The following is a 13,963-nucleotide window of genomic DNA, read 5'->3' as shown; positions in this document are numbered from 1 at the left end:
CACACACACACACAGTCCCTATGTGTCAGTGATACCGGCATGGCGAGCGTGTCATCACAGTGTGCGAGCGCCACATTCTGTCACCCTGCCTGCCTGGCAAGCGGCCTATCAAATTGCAGCAGCCCTTGCCGGTGTGATGGAATCCCGCCCGTTTCGCCCGTGTTTCCGTATGATTTGTTGTCGTCCGCGCAGCAGCCGTGGTCAAGATAAGTTGCGGTGTTTTTTTTTCTGACGGAAGAAGCTAATACTGCTAACACCTGGGTGGTTATTGGCGCCACTGGATTAAAAGTCATTAGAACATGAGGGCTTTTGTGCAATGAGCTCATTTCTGGCTCAAAATCCAATAGGATTTAGACGGCAAAATGCGAATTATTGGAAGTGTTTGCCTTTGAAGTGATGATTAGCGAATAAAATGTATATCATTGAAGCTCTAAGAGTCCAGAAATGAGCCAGTCTCAATGCATACTCTATCTGTATTGTGGTACCAAAGACTATACGAGTCAGAGTCGTACCGAAGACTTTATGAGTGAACCGAAGACCATACAGGTTGTAAATTAGAGTGCGCAATGAGACTGGCTCATTTCTGGACTCTTACAGCTTCAATGGTATACATTTTATCGCTAATCATCACTTCAAAGGCAAACACTTCCTATAATTCACATTTCGCCGTCAAAATCTTGAGCCAGAAATGAGCCAGCATGATCTAATGACTTTTAATCCAGTGGTGTTTATAGGAGTCGTACCAAAGACTACGAGTCGTACCGAAGACTGTACAAGTCGTACCGAAGACTCTGCGAGTCGTACCGAAGACGGTACGAGTCTTTGTTACAACTCATATAGTCTTTGGTATGACTCAACCACAAATTAGTTAGTGCGCATTGAGACTGGCTCATTTCTGGACTCTTACAGCTTCAAAGGTATACTTTTTATCGCTAATCATCACTTCAAAGGCAAACACTTCCTATAATTCACATTTCGCCATCTGAATCTTGAGCCAGAAATGAGCCAGCATGATCTAATGACTTTTAATCCAGTGGTGTCTACAGGAGTCGTACCGCAGACTGTGCGAGTCGTACCGCAGACTGTGCGAGTCGTACCGCAGACTGTGCGAGTCGTACCGCAGACTGTGCGAGTCGTACCGCAGACTGTGCGAGTCGTACCGCAGACTGTGCGAGTCGTACCGCAGACTGTGCGAGTCGTACCGCAGACTGTGCGAGTCGTACCGCAGACTGTGCGAGTCGTACCGCAGACTGTGCGAGTCTTTGGTACAACTCATATAGTCTTTGGTATGACTCAACCACAAATTAGTTAGTGCGCATTGAGACTGGCTCATTTCTGGACTCTTACAGCTTCAACGGTATACATGTTATTTGCTAATCATCACTTCAAAGGCAAACACTTCCTATAATTCGCATTTTGCCGTCTAAATCCTATTGGATTTTGAGTCAGAAATGAGCCTGCATGTTCTAATGACTTTTAATCCAATGGTGTCAATAGCCACCCAAAGACTATAGGAGTCATACCAAAGACTATACAAGTCGTACCAAAGACTATACGAGTCATACCAAAGACTATACAAGTTATACCAAAGACTATACGAGTCGTACCGAAGACTATACATGTCAGGTTCAAACACTGATGACATCTATTAAACAGACAAAGAAGCAGTGAATTAAACAGAGAGAGAATTAAATTTGGCTCAATTGAGGAGAAACGTCTGTGCTGTACTCTTGTACAGTCTCCCACCACGCTCTGACAAAAGATTGTACGCCTCCTCTTTTCTTTGGACTTTCCCTGATTACATGGCAACAGCTGTTTCTAAAGGAAGGGGTTCGTAAACAGCCGCTGCTTTTGGTTACACAACAGTTCAAACAAAAGGTGCCTGGAGGGGGGTCAGGCCCTGCCTCTTCTCCGCTTTGTAGAGTTCGGGTCAAGACAAAATATTCCTGTGGATTACAATACATCAAAGAAACTGAACACCTTCATGTCGCTTCCCATCCTACACAGTGGAGTTTTACAAGCCTTTTGATTGGTAAGATCACAGACAGCTTTTGTCTGCGCGCCGGGAACTCATTGAATCACAAAGTTGTGTGATGACTTAGATACAATTATTCTGACAACACGAGTCATTCCAAAGACTATACGAGTCGTACCAAAGACTATGAAAATGGGACCCATTACCTCCCTGCTTGGCTCTCAGCATCAAGGGTTGGACTTGGATTTAGACGGCGAAATGCAAATTATTGGAAGTGTTTGCCTTTGAAGTGATGATTAGCGATAAAATGTATACCATTGAAGCTGTAAGAGTCCAGAAATGAGCAAGTCTCAATGCGCACTCCAACTATAATGTGGTAGAGGCGTACCAAAGACTATACGAGTCGTAACAAAGACTTTACGAGTTGTACCAAAGTCTCTACGTGTCGTACCAAAGTCTCTACGAGTCGTACCAAAGTCTCTACGAGTCGTACCAAAGACTATACGAGTCGTACCAAAGACTATACGAGTCGTACCAAAGACTATACGAGTCGTACCAAAGACTGTACGAGTCGTACCAGTACCAAAGACTATACGAGTCGTACCAAAGACTATACGAGTCGTACCAGTACCAAAGACTGTACGAGTCGTACCAAAGACTGTACGAGTCGTACCAAAGACTGTACGAGTCGTACCAAAGACTATACGAGTCGTACCAAAGACTATACGAGTCGTACCAGTACCAAAGACTGTACGAGTCGTACCAAAGACTGTACGAGTCGTACCAAAGACTGTACGAGTCGTACCAAAGACTACACGAGTCGTACCAAAGACTGTACGAGTCGTACCAAAGACTATACGAGTCGTACCAAAGACTATACGAGTCGTACCAGTACCAAAGACTGTACGAGTCGTACCAAAGACTGTACGAGTCGTACCAAAGACTGTACGAGTCGTACCAAAGACTACACGAGTCGTACCAAAGTGGGTGAATATTGTAAATCCCATATTCTTTATTTTCATGTACATTCTGGATGTCTCATTCAGTAAAAAAGTTTATTTCCATTCCATTTTTTAAGGCGGTCTGTCATAACGTTTTTAGCATTCAATCAGATATTATTGTGAGGTTTTGTATTAGTGTTCCTAAAAATAGATATACCGGCCCCCAGATAAATTTTTTTCTCAAAATTTGGCCTGCAAGTCCAAATAAATGTTCAGGCCTGCTTTAAGGTGCTTCATTACATGTCAGCTGAATGTGCTTCACACCTTCATGGGACTGACATGCACATAGATGTCAAATTTAGACAAGGTTAAAAAAAATGGCCCCCATCGAACAAAAAGTCTTTTTAGGAACACGAGCCCCATTAAGCCAATGATCATTTGTCAAACGTTGATGTTGGCTGGCCTGTCTAAATAAATAAAGGAGGTAGTTTGCCAGCAAGTAGATAAATGTAAACATTCCTGCATTTACGCTCCTGAAGGACTTTTTCAGCAGGCTTAAAAATCACCCGTGCACATACGTGAGTAAACACCGCAAATATATGCAGACAAATAAGTTGGCGGGCCGGCTGGGAGAAAAAAAAGTTCCTCGTGCTTCAGATCACAGCTGGAAGTGTGAAGCCTCTCCTTGCACTCAATGCTGGATGCAGGGGATTGTGCAAATGAGGATGTGGAGACCATGAGCAGAATACAAGTACAAAGAGAAATATCCTCAAGGTCTCCGGATTGAAAGAGAAGTGTGTGTTGGCTTGATACACACACACACACACGTTAAAATATGATACGCAAATCACTCAATACTGTCTCTATTTAGACCAGAAGAACGTTTGTGGCTTGGAAATGTTCATGAAAATAAATAATACATTTGTGGCCGTTCATGAGGACGGTCAAAGAATAAATACTTCCACAAGCACACTTCAAATAAGTACACTCTAATGAGTGTACTGTATCTTTTGGACTATCAATCGCACTTAAAATCATTTCTTTTTTTCAAAAATCGACAGCGCGCCTTGATGACCCGGTGCGCCTAATGTACGGAATAATTCTGGTTGTGCTTACCGACCTTGAAGCTATTTTATTTTGTACATGGTGTTGTGATAAGAGTGACCAGTAGATGGCAGTCACACATAAGAGACACATGTAGACTGCAATATGACGGCAGTAAACAACAGCTAAAGTTTAAAATGTTCCATTGAAAATAAAGAATATTACACAGCGCTCAAAAACCTGTTAAAATGTTTTAGTATGACTTTGAAGCTGCACCGCTGGATGGATCGTCGGTCGGCCCATTACGGTTACCGTGGTCAGAGATAGAAGTATTACTATGGTGTGTGTATAAGCACCGCAAAATGGCACCCATTGGCAGACATTCTATCTGGCATTTTGTTCCACAATATTATGCAAAACTGTCAGGTTCAAACACTGATGACATCTCTTAAACAAGACAAGAAGCAAGGAATCAAACAAAGACAGAATTATATTTGGCTCAATTGAAGAGAAACGTCTGGGCTGTACTGTATGCAAGTGTACGCACTTAGGTACTCAAAAGACTAAGTGTAAGTACACTAATATATGCAGTTATGTACTCAAAAGACTAAGCGTAAAATATAATCACTTATGTACTCAAAAGACCAAGCTTAAGTATGCAATTGTACGCACTCAGGTACTTGAACAAGTAAGTGTAAGTACACAAATTTACACACTAACGTACTCAAAAGACTAAGCGTGTAGTACGCAAGTGCATGTACTTGAAATATTAAGTGTAAGAATTCAAAATACACATTTTTGTACTCAAAAGACTAAGCGTGTAGTACGCGAGTGCATGTACTTGAATTATTAAGTGTGATAATTCAAGTATACTAACTTTTGTATTCAATAGACTAGGCATAAGTATGCAAATGTACACACTTTTTTACTCGAAAGGCTAAGTTTAAGTACACAAGTGTACGTGGTTATGTACTCAAAAGAATAAGCATAAGTGTGCAAATTTACACACTTTTTTACTCAAACGATTATTTGTAAGTTCGCAAGTGTATGCACTTTTGTACTAAAAATACTAAGCACAAGTACATAAATATATACACTTATGTACTCAAAAAACTTTGTGTGAGTATGCAAGAGTACGCACTTAGGTACTCAAAAGACTGAGTGTAAGTACGCTAACATATGCAGTTATTTACTCAAAAGACTAAGCGTAAAGTATAAGCACTTATGTACTCAAAAGGCCAAGCTTAAGTATGCAATTGTAAGTGCGAGTAAGTGTAAGTAAACGAGTTTACACACTAACGTACTCAAAAGACTAAGCATGTTGTATGCAAGTGCATGTACTTGAAATATTAATTGTAAGAATTCAAGTATACTCACTTTTGTACTCAAAAGACTAGGCATAAGTATGCAAATGTACACACTTATGTACTCAAAAGGCTAAGTGTAAGTACACAAGTGTACGTAGTTATGTACTCCAAAGACTAAGCATACAGTAAGTATGCAAGTTTACACACTTATTTTCTCAAACGATTTGTAAGTTTGCAAGTGTATGCACTTATTTACTAAAAAGACTGAGCGCAAGTACACAAATATACACACTTATGTACTCAAACGTGTGTGTATGTAAGGGTACGCACTTATGTACTAAAAAGACTAAGCGCAAGTACACAAATATACACTTATGTACTCAAAAGTGAGGATGCAAGGGTACGCACTTATGTACTAAAAAGACTAAGCGCAAGTACAAAATATACACACTTATGTACTCAAAAGTGAGGATGTAAGGGTACGCATTTATGTACTAAAAAAACTAAGCGCAAGTACAAAATATACACACTTATGTACTCAAAAGTGTGAGGATGCAAGGGTACGCACTTATGTACTAAAAAGACTAAGCGCAAGTACACAAATATACACTTATGTACTCAAAAGTGTGAGGATGTAAGGGTACGCACTTATGTACTAAAAAGACTAAGCGCAAGTACACAAATACACACTTATGTACTCAAAAGTGAGGATGCAAGGGTACGCACTTATGTACTAAAAAGACTAAGCGCAAGTACACAAATACACACTTATGTACTCAAAAGTGAGGATGCAAGGGTACGCACTTATGTACTAAAAAGACTAAGCGCAAGTACACAAATACACACTTATGTACTCAAAAGTGAGGATGCAAGGGTACGCACTTATGTACTAAAAAAACTAAGCGCAAGTACAAAATATACACACTTATGTACTCAAAAGTGTGAGGATGCAAGGGTACGCACTTATGTACTAAAAAGACTAAGCGCAAGTACACAAATATACACACTTATGTACTCAAACGTGTGAGTACATACTCAAAAGATTAGGGGTAAGTATGCAAGTGTTTGCACTTATGTACGAAAAAGAGTAAGCGTGAGTAAGCAAGTGCATTTACTCAAAAGTTTAGGTGCAAGTGTACACACTTATGTACTCAAAAGACTAAGTACCAAAGTGTGACGATTGAGACAACGTCTATCTTCAGCTGATGCACATGACAGGAAGTTCATATCCAACAACTTCCTACCAACATGCTGCCCCCTATTGGCAGTGAAGTGTACTGGAGGTTATGGACTCGCACACTTCTTTGTGCACTATGCAACATACAGTACAGTACAGTACAGTACGTATGTCATGTAAATGTCATTGTCGTGAAAAATAAAACAGCTGCGTGTCAGTCCAAAGTCAACAAGCCTGAGCAGAATATGACCAGCAGAGAATGACAGGAAGAGAAAGAAGTGTGAAGAAAAACACTTTTAAGTGGGATGAAAAGTGTACTCTGTAGAGTTGTGTACTTTTTTTTTAATGCATGGGCAGAAGGGAGTCACGTTCTCCCATGTTTGAAGTGCACCCTGCTGTGATGCATCATTACACCTTTGCTTAAAACAGGCAGAGCCGACATTCACGAATATGAATTAGAAATATTTGTTGATCCGGCCCAGCATGGATTTATGTGTTAAAAAAGCAGTGGAATATTTTGAAGTCGGAATTCATTGAAAAGACGCATTAGAAAACAAATAGTATGCAACATGATGTAATCCCATAAAAGATCAATATTGCACAAAATATAAAAAATGCCAAGTTACTTGTGTGCAGAAGAAGACTATTCTACCCGAGCAGGATATTGGACGTGAAAACACAAAGGTTACATTTCTTCAACATTTTCACAAGCGACATCTGTCGTCTTCTGTGGTCGGTCGGTCTTTATCCTCATCGCACAAGTACAACCAAACCTTCTTTTCAGTACAAACCCGTTCAAGATGAGACAAACAGTGTAAAAGGTTACAGAACAAGAACGCTGATGGGTCACCACAAGGCGCCGCGTAAAAGATGGGAAAAGGTAAACGTTGGGGAAGGATGAGTATAAATTCAATCTGGAGTGGGAAAAAAGCCTCCATGGCAAAGCACACATACAAACCCCGTTTCCATAAGAGTTGGGAAAATGTGTTAGATGTAAATATAAACAGAATACAATGATTTGCAAATCCTTTTCAAGCCATATTCAGTTGAATATGCTACAAAGACAACATATTTGATGTTCAAACTCAAACTTTATTTGTTTTTCTACAAATAATAATTAAATTAGAATTTCATGGCTGCAACACGTGCCAAAGTAGTTGGGAAAGGGCATGTTCACCACTGTGTTACATCACCTTTTCTTTTAACAACACTCAATAAACGTTTGGGAACTGAGGAAACTAATTGTTGAAGGTTTGAAAGTGGAATTCTTTCCCATTCTTGTTTTATGTAGAGCTTCAGTCCTTCAACAGTCCGGGGTCTCCGCTGTCCTATTTTACGCTTCATAATGTGCCACACATTTTCCATGGGAGACAGGTCTGGACTGCAGGCGGGCCAGGAAAGTACCTGCACTCTTTTACTACGAAGCCACGCTGTTGTAACACTTGGCTTGGCATTGTCTTGCTGAAATAAGCAGGGGCGACCATGATAACGTTGCTTGGATGACAACATATGTTATTCCAAAACCTGTATGTACCTTTCAGCATTAATGGTGCCTTCACAGATGTGTAAGTTACCCATGCCTTGGGCACTAATACACCCCCATACCATCACACATGCTGGCTTTTACACTTTGCACCTATAACAATCCAAATGGTTATTTCCCTCTTTGTTCCGGAGGACACCACGTCCACAGTTTCCAAATATAATTTGAAATGTAGACTCGTCAGACCTCAGAACACTTTTCCACTTTGCATCAGTCCATCTTAAATGATCTCGGGCCCAGCGAAGCCAGCAGCGTTCCTGGGTGTTGTTGATAAATGGGTTTTGCTTTGCATAGTAGAGTTTTATCTTGCACTTACAGATGAAGCGACTAACTGTAGTTACTGACAGTGGTTTTATGAAGTGTTCCTAAGCCGGTGTGGTGATATCCTTTACATACTGATGTCGTTTTTTTGATGCAGTACCGCCTGAGGACTCAAAGGTCCATAATATCATCGCTTACGTGCAGTGATATCTCCAGATTCTCTGAACCTTTTGATGAATTTACAGACCGTAGATGGTAAAATCCCTAAATTTCTTGCAATAGCTCGTTGAGAAATGTTGTTCTTAAACTGTTTGACTATTTGCTTACAAAGTGGTGACCCTCACCCCATCCTTGTTTGTGAATTACTTAGCATTTCATGGAAGCTGCTTTTATACCCAATCATGGCACCCACCTGTTCCCAATTAGCCTGCACACCTGTGGGATGTTCCAAATAAGTGTTTGATGAGCATTCCTCAACTTTATCAGTATTTATTGCCACCTTTCCCAACTTCTTTGTCACGTGTTGCTGGCATCAAAGTCTAAAGTTAATGATTATTTGCAAACAAAAAAATGTTTGAGTTTGAACATCAAATATGTTGTCTTTGTAGCATATTCAACTGAATATGGCTTGAAAAAGATTTGCAAATCATTGTATTCTGTTTATATTTACATCTAACACAATTTCCCAACTCATATGGAAACGGGGTTTGTACATATTACAACGTATATATGGAGATATCTAGCAACAGAGGGGAGGGAGTGCGGGGTCATGCTAGCAGGCTGCAGCTCTCAGGCGCTGCCCATCCTTCCATCACCTTTATGGGATTTGCATGGAGGGCGTGGAGTATGTGTCTGTGGGGTGTATTTTTTGTGGATGCATGTGTGTGTGCGTAAGCCTGCAGTGTGTCTCTGTTCCGCGGCCTTGATGTCGTGCAGCCGACAGTCAGTCCAAAGTCAGCAACAGGCGTGTGTTGTGTCTTCGCTGCACTGTCCTTCAGGAGAGTCTGAATGTAAACAATGACATAAGCTTTTATAATAACTGTTGTCAACACTTTTGATTAGTTTTGTCACAGCAGCCGTATATGAAGTATTGTTGAACATGAATATATGGGAACGTTACTGGAGTGTAAACACGTTTTTTTCATGTGTTATATACACTATTTTGCCAAAAGTATTTGGCCACCCATCCAAATGATGAGAATCAGGTATCCTAATCACTTGGCCCGGTGTATCAAATCCAGCACTCAGGCATGGAGACTGTTTCTACAAACATTTGTGACAGAATGGGCCGCTCTCAGTGATTTCCAGCATGGAACTGTCACAGGATGCCACCTGTGCAACAAAATTTCCTCGCTCCTAAATGTTCTGAAGTCAACTTTTTTGTAAGAAAGGTGAAGAGTTTGGGAACAACAGCAAGTCAGCCAGCAAGTGGTAGGCCAGGTAAACTGACAGAGAGGCGCTGCAGGAAACCCAAGTTTATATCTTTGTGCATGTTTTTAAGATGCTCCTTTTTTTAGAGAGCTTTGGTATTGTTGTGTTGGTTGTTATTGCTGCTATTTGCTGCGGTTTAGCTCGGTTGGTAGAGCGGCTGTGCCAGCAACTTGAGGGTTGCAGGTTCAATTCCCGCTTCTGCCAACCTAGTCACTGCCGTTGTGTCCTTGGGCAAGACACTTGACCCACCTGCTCCCAGTGCCACCCACACTGGTTTGAATGTAACTTAGATATTGGGTTTCACTCTGTAAAGCGCTTTGAGTCACTAGAGAAAAAGCACTATATAAATATATTTCACTTCACTATTAGCGTCTGACCGTCCTTAGTTTATCAGAACTTTGCCTGTCCTTGCTTTTAAATACACAACATTTAATAGAGATATTCTCCTTCTGAATGAGCAGCACAATATAAAGTAGTTATCTTTGTTTGCACAGCCCTGAAAATATCCCAAGTGCAGTTTAGAGCCGCTGAATAGTCATGTCGTCACGGTTTGGTGAGCGTCGCTTGTAGCGGAACTAGCAGTCGGCGTGCAGGTCAAAGAATATTTATTGACAGCGGGGAGGTGCACAGGAAGCAGGATCCAAGCCTTCTTGCAGGGCAGGTTGGCGTTTAAAGAAGCCTGATTGGCAAGAAGTGTGTCTCCAATCACAGACAGGTGAGGCAAGAAGTGTGTCTCCAATCACAGACAGGTGAGGCAGCGCTCAGAACAGAGATGCAGTCACAGGGGAAAAGAAGGCAAAATAAGAGCGCTAGGCAGGAAAAAGGACAGAGCACAGGAAAACACAAACATGATCAAACTGTCAGTAGCAAGCCTAACATCTACACTTCATGAAGAATCAGATCTTTTGGCATTTTGGTTTAAAAACAGTAACAAAACAGTTTCACCTACCTGTTAACCATGAGTGGAACACACGCATACACACTATACATATACACAATATATATATATACATACATACATACATAGCTTACATACAAGCTTCAAAAGGTAGTCACCTGAAATGGTTTTCAGTTCACAGATGTGCTTGAAGCTCATGGAGAGAATGCCAAGAGTGTGCAAAGCCGTACTCAGAGCAAAGAGTAGCTATTTTGAAGAAACTAGAATATAAAATATGTTTTCAGTTCTTTCACCTTTTTTTTTTTAAGTACAAAACTCCACATGTGTTCATTCATAGTTGTGATGCCTTCAGTGACAATCTACCATGTAAATAGTCATGAAAATAAATAATAAATAATGAAATAAATAATGAAAAAAAAGAAAACACATTGAATGAGGAGAAGGTATGTCCACATTTTTGGCCTGTAATATATATACATACATATATACACAGATATATACATATATATATATATATATATATATATATATATATATATACATATACATATATATATAATGTGTGTGTGTGTGTGTGTGTGTGTGTGTATATATATACACACATACAGTGTATATATATACATACATATATATACATATATACACATACAGTGTATATATATATATACACACATACAGTATATATACACATATATATACATGTATATATACATACATATATATACATATATACACACATACAGTATATATATATATATATATACACACATACATATATATACGCACACGTTCACACACACACACACATATAGAAATACATGCATATACTGTATGTATATATACACACAAACAAATGCAAACATATATATATATATATACACACACTGTACATATATATATACACACTATATATATGATATATATTTCAAATCTATATCATTTATACACATATATTGTATTTAATATTTAAAATAAATATTAAACACAAATATATACACATTTTTAATTAATATTAATTGTATAGTAAATACTAATTAAAAAATATACAAAAAATACAAATTAGTTAAGTAATTGTTAAATAGTCAATAGTTGCAGCCCTAATTGTGCACCTGTGACACAATTGTTAAGTAAGTTAAAAACTACGCAAAACAAGTCTAAAAAATTTATTTAAACTAAAGCAAAATCCCTATGAAAATATATTTATTGAATACAGTATTTTACTGTATAGTAAGGAGATATTTAAGGATGTTTTTAACTTCTGATATTTTTTATGAGATCTCCAAGCACCTTGCCCAAAACACCGTTAAGAATTGTGTTGAAATAAAAGCAATGAAAGCGCGAAACGTGAGAAATAAAAATATTGTGCAATCATTCGATGCTAAACTGAAGCCAAGGTTAAAAGAATGGAAAGGAATTAGACATAATGTACACTGGCGTCGCCTTAATGCTGTGCTCCTTAAAACCGCTTAAATCCCCTAACTTCACGTAAAAAACTTCAACAATTTCGCAGTCCAGTAATCTTCCAATTTAATAACCTTAAGCTTCCCGAGCTTCATAAATCTGACGTTCTAACGCCTACCCCCCCCCCCCCCCCCATCCCTTCCCCAGCCTCGCCCCCCTCCTTCCGAGCCCCGCGCATTTTATCTCCATAATAGCACAAAGCGGCGCAAGCTGCCTCACTGGGAGAGATAAGCCACATTCCTGCCTGTATTTTAATAGCTTCGCTCAGCTATCTGTTCCTAGCTACTCCTCAGGAGCTGCCAGCCGCCACGCTCACCTTGGACGCAGCACCCACAGGAGACCCCTACAGAAAGGCGTGTGTGTGTGTGTGTGTGTGTGTGTGTGTGTGTGTGTGTGTGTGTGTGTGTGTCACAGCTCCAATGTTTATTGGCATTCTTCTTGCTCTGTTTTGTGTTGGAAGGCACGTCCGTCTGCTGGTGTGTAAATAAATTCATATCTCTGTATAGAGTTGGCTTGCCAGATGGTAGGATAGCAGATAGTCCGGTTTTATGTGCCGAGGTATCCCTCAGGAAAGGAGGAGGAAGTGAGGAGATCCGTTAAAGCCTCCTGAGAATAAGGCGGGTTCTGGAGAGACAAGAAAATAAGAGGCGCTAAAGCGTCGGTGCACAGGAAGTATCTGTTGTCCAAGACGAGTGTCCACGGTGGGACGAGGAACGACTTAAGTGAGGACCCCCCGAAGGGATGCTGTGAGTGATGAGACATGATTATTGCAGTAGTAGTACAGAAATACCAAGAAGTAGAACAGTAAGGATAGTACTGAGAGACATGACCGTCAGTATAAGTCCTTAATCAACAGCATCACAGCGAATGGTTTCTGTGGCGCAACTTGTACCTTTTCTAAAAACTTGTATTGTGTAACAGCGTCAATTTAATCCAAAGTATTACTGTGGAGGGGGAGGCGTGGTCTGCAGGCCTGCTGCGGAGCGGGATGTGTCAGGACCAGGCTCGAAGCACAGCTGGTAGGTGATTGGATTACCCAGCTGGGAATGATCGTCCAATCACTTGCCGTGCTCATTAGAAACAGCCGAGCCGAAACACGGTTGTTGGGAGTGGGGGTTATGCAGCAGACGCACACTGGACATTCAGGGACTGAAAAGTCACCAAGCAGAGTGGTGACCAGGTGTGTTAGCACGATAAAAGATTGTTCAACCTGGACCCCTGGGCTTCCGAGCAGATCTATCCCTCAGGAAAGGAGGAGGAAGTGAGGGGATTCATTAAAGCCTCCTGAGAAAAAGGCGGGTTCTGAAGAGACAAGAAAATAAGAGGCGCTGAAGCGTCGGTGCATAGGAAGTATCTGTTGTCCAAGACGAGTGTCCACGGTGGGACGAGGAATGACTTAAGTGAGGACCCCTCAAAGGGACGTTGTGAGTGATGAGCCATGAATATTGCAGTAGTGGTACAGAAATACCGATAAGTAGAATGGTAAAGATAGTACTGAGAGACATGACAGTTAATATAAGTCCTTAATCAACAGTAGTGGTACCTCAGCATCACAGCGAATTGCTTCTGTTGCGCAACTTGTACCTTTTAAAAAATTTGTATTGCTAAACAGCGTCAATTTAATCCAAAGTATTACTGCTGCTGAGCCGGGTGTGTTAGGACCGGCCTTGAAGCACACCTAGCAGGTGATTGGATTACCCAGCTGGGTGTGATCGTCCAATTACCAATTATTAGAAGCATCCAGGCTTAGACCCGGTTGTTGGGAGTTGGGGTTATGCAGCAGACGCACAATGGACATTTGGGGACTGAAAAGTCGCCGAGCAGAGTTGTGACCTGGTGTGTTAGCACGATAAAAGATTGTTCAGTCAGGAGAACCCACAGGAGGGAAACTTCTACAAATAGTTGTCACGTTGTGTAAATTGTTA

The 13,963-nt window shown here is 40.6% G+C and overlaps 1 protein-coding gene across 6 annotated transcripts in view; it reads left to right on the top strand.

Annotated features, from left to right (window-relative positions):
- The window catches only part of LOC133540397 (tetraspanin-1), a 192,996-nt gene that overhangs the window by 94,002 nt on the left and 85,031 nt on the right, over positions 1-13,963 (top strand). Inside the window, exon 1 of one of the 6 annotated variants that reach the window (XM_061882959.1) lies at positions 12,607-12,784. The exons of the other annotated variants lie outside the window; for them this stretch is intronic. The gene's annotated coding sequence lies outside the window, so the exon portion shown is untranslated. Of the gene's footprint in view, positions 1-12,606; positions 12,785-13,963 lie in introns of those variants that run through there. 6 annotated transcript variants of the gene reach the window in all.

The sequence above is a fragment of the Nerophis ophidion genome, linkage group LG22 (assembly GCF_033978795.1).
Source record: "Nerophis ophidion isolate RoL-2023_Sa linkage group LG22, RoL_Noph_v1.0, whole genome shotgun sequence".
Taxonomy (NCBI): Eukaryota; Metazoa; Chordata; class Actinopteri; order Syngnathiformes; family Syngnathidae; genus Nerophis; species Nerophis ophidion.
The sequence above is the reverse complement of the archived record's forward strand: the minus strand, read 5'-3'. Positions and strand labels throughout refer to the sequence as shown.